Here is a 3,969-nt window from a genome sequence, read left to right as displayed (position 1 = left end):
GATCCAACAATCTTCCAAAATCACCTTTGTGTGAAATCCCATCTCACCCCAATTACGAGGGACTACGGGGTGAGGTGGAATTTCCTGTTTATCGTCAAAGCTATGAAATGGAACTACCCAAAATAAAATAAAAACTAAAATACAATCGTCCGGAACACTTATTATATACACCATTCAGTGTGCATATTTAAAAATAAAATGTTATGGAGGTTTGAATGTCAGTTTTGCCCCTACTCACCCCATTTTACGGTAATCTCTAACCTCAATCAAACAGCCGTCACAGAACGTTTCCAATTACAGATATAACGATAGTTCAGATGGACTCGTGCATGTGACGGGTTATTTGAGGCAAATCTAGATTTTATCTATCTATCACAGGCAAAGATAGACATAATTCCGTAATAGATGGATACAGTCTAAGGAAAAAACGTGCCTCGAAAATCAAGAAAATTTGATTCTCGTTCAGAGGGCGCTACTAGCTTTGGCCTACTGTCGTATAGATGGCGTTGACGGTTTCGTTTGTTATTTAACAATTTTAACGCATATCAGTGAAAGCACATTGGTCAAAATCATAAAAATAATTAATGCAAATGAAAAAAATCATTTATGCATACATTTTATCATATTTTTATAAATCTTCATTTTTAGTTTTAAAGTGTGTTGACAGATGGCAGTGAATTTACTGGGGTTACAAAATTTACTATGACAGTACCGCTCTAGTATAAGTTACTCCATGATCACAGGCTAGGTCACGATTCTATTACGATATGTTAATCTGTCGATTGCGATCCTTTTTTCACATAAGACTCAATTTCCGACTAGAAATGTTCACATTATTTACTTGAAACTAATCCTAACTGTTTATTAGAATAGAATAGAAATAATATATTCGTAAGCACAAACACAGAAGAGACAATTATACAAAACAGAAATCATAAAAAGGAGAAAGTGCCGCGAAATGGTCTCATCACAACCAGCGCTGATCTTCCGATGAGACCATTTTTCAATTGACGAACTTTGGTTGCGTTGCTAAAAAGAAATGAAAATCTCGTTGACTCTCTACAATAGGGTTATCTTTATTAATAACAAAACTTCCGTGAGACACAGACATATTAAATATATTAATAACGGGTCACTCACGTATTTTAACTCCAAATACGTGAGTGACCCGTTATTATGACACCATCAGGAGCTTGCGTTGACGGTGACGGTGTCTGCGCCGGTCCGTCACCGTCAACGCAAACTCCTGATGACACTTCTCGGTACGGAGTGAAACATGTCGAGCGTTTTTCGACTTAAAATACGTGAGTGACCCGTTATTAATATACTTAATAGGGTTATCTATACTTTTTAAGTCGCTCGAAAAGCCCAACAAATAGCACAATTTTATAATCAGAAAGAGAATATCTAATTAACGTTGATACAGTCGCAGAGATAACTGTGACGTTTTCATTTAAAAGGTACCACATTGTCTTTTGTCGATAAGGTTGATTTCACAATGAAGCTTTGCGAAAATAGCGCCTTATTGACAACCGACAACAAGTAGGTAGGTACTCTTTAGGTTGAACTCGGCACAAATGGCGCATTTTCTATGAAAAGGGACCATGGCGCTTACGCCACACAGCGTCGCGCGGCATTGTATTTATATCGGAGTATCGTTTATAATGGCGTAAGCGCCATAGACAATAAAGTCCCTTTTTATAGAAAATACCACAAATACTCTCTGCATACAAACTTCAATGCATGTCAAACGTCTTTGTAACTGACTGTACCTACACTCTCGTACCGACGCTTCACAAAGACAGTGCCGGTGTTTTCCGGACCGTCACAATGGACATAGCCGCGTGTCCGGAACTCCGGAACAGCAGGCGGGCAGCTCTAAGATCGCTTTGGGACCGTCGTCACAGGACGGACACGCTATACATCAAAAATCACTTGCGTTTCTGTGTGAACGGCACGTCTGTACACGCGTCACGCGTCATTGTGTAAGTTGGCCGGCAAACGGCCGTCAATCTGGTGTCGCGGGGCGAGGTAATTCGAGTCGGGGCGGGGCGGTGCGTGGCCGTTCTGTATTAATACTATTACTTATTCTGTGCCATCGTCTAGACGTAGGTATAGACAGATTCAGAACGTTTTTATAACCGTTTTTAATATTTTGAAAGTGGAGGCTCTGAATTGATGGAAAGCTTTTTTCTTTATATAATATATTTTTTTTAAGTACAGCCTTCTAGCCTGGTCGGTAGTGACCCTGCCTACAAAGCAGGAGGGCCCGGGTTCAAATCCTGGTAAGAAACAAATACTAGTGATGAACATACAAATAAATGCCCTTACCGGGATTCGAACCCAGGACCATCGGCTTCACAGGCAGAATCACTACCGACTAGACCAGACGTCGTCAACTAATTACTCTATTAAGACACTCATAATTGGATTCGGCTGGAATTTAATTGGTGCGTGTGGCGCCGCCGAGCTCGGTGTTCCACTTACACTACATTGAGTAAAATATTAAACGGATTTCATGAAGTATTTAAAAACGTTTAGCTAAATAAATTCGCTGGAGCCGTTCTGAAAAAAAAAAACCGGCCAAGTGCGAGTCGGACTCGCGCACGAAGGGTTCCGTACCATTACAGCAAAAAATCACGTTTGTTGTATGGGAGCCCCACTTAAATATTTATTTTATTCTGTTTTTAGTATTTGATGTTATAGCGGCAACAGAAATACATCATCTGTGAAAATTTCAACTGTCTAGCTTCCACGGTTCATGAGATACAGCCTGGTGACAGACAAACACACGGACATACGGACAGACGGACAGACGGACAGCGGAGTCTTAGTAATAGGGTCCCGTTTCTACCCTTTGGGTACGGAACCCTAAAAGTTAAATCTTTACTCATTGACAGAGCGTTAGTGATTCGTTTTAGCTTGGTCAAAATATAACGGTTTTTTCAGAAAGTCGCTTATGTGACCAAGAGCAAAAGTTGGGGAATCAGTAGGACAACAATAGTAATATATTGATTATACAGAAATTAATTGGTTTAATAGAAAACACTATTCCCCAACTGCGCGCCACTGGACGGTCGATGCAGTCATAATGTGACGTTCTCAATCAAAAGGTACCTTTTACGCTTACGATAAAGACAAAACTTGCTTGTATCTTTGTACGAATAACCTAAGCTGTCCTTATGGAAAGCGACAATGTGATACGTTTTGATTGAGAACGTCAGAAATGTTTGAAAATGTCTTAATAAAAATATTAACAAAGGTCAGGGCAGTAACAGAGTGAAGGTGAATTACCCCGACCTTTGCCTTTGTGCCACCCGGGCGCTCTGCCGGAAAGTCTATTTCTAGGAACACTAAGGTCGCCTAATAGTGACCCTTGGGAGTCTGCATTGCAGCGTGATTAAGTAACAGAGCTGTGGGTACTTTTGTAGGCCAAGTTATGCAGAAAACGACCAACTTCCTTACTCTGACCGACCAACGTCGTTACTCTGCCACTGATTCGTACTAAGCGCTATGCATCCAGCTTTATCATGCGAACGGCTAAGGAGTGGAATTCACTTCCTGCAAATATATTCCCAGTCCACTATAACTTGGATCTTTTTAAATCAAGAGTGAATAGACATCTTTTAGGTAAGCATGATCCATCCTAGACTGCATCGGCACTTACCATCAGGTGAGATTGCGGTCAAATGCTTGCCTTTTTTAATAAATAAAAAAAAACTTAATTTTTTTATAAATGCGGAAAGCGATCAAATCCACTGAGTTAGGGTGTGGGTGGTTGGTTGGTTGGTTGGTGGTTCGTTGGTTGTTGGTTCTATAGAACTATGGTTTATTGTCACTACACCTTATAAAACGAAGTACCCCGCCTCGTCTGTCTGTTTGTGTGTATGTTCACGATAAACTCAAAAACTGCTGAACGGATTTTTATGCGGTTTTGACCTATCAATAGAGTGATTCTTGAGGAAGGTT

The sequence above is a fragment of the Cydia strobilella genome, chromosome 5, assembly GCF_947568885.1.
Source record: "Cydia strobilella chromosome 5, ilCydStro3.1, whole genome shotgun sequence".
Lineage (NCBI taxonomy): Eukaryota > Metazoa > Arthropoda > Insecta > Lepidoptera > Tortricidae > Cydia > Cydia strobilella.
This window is presented reverse-complemented; position numbering follows the sequence as displayed.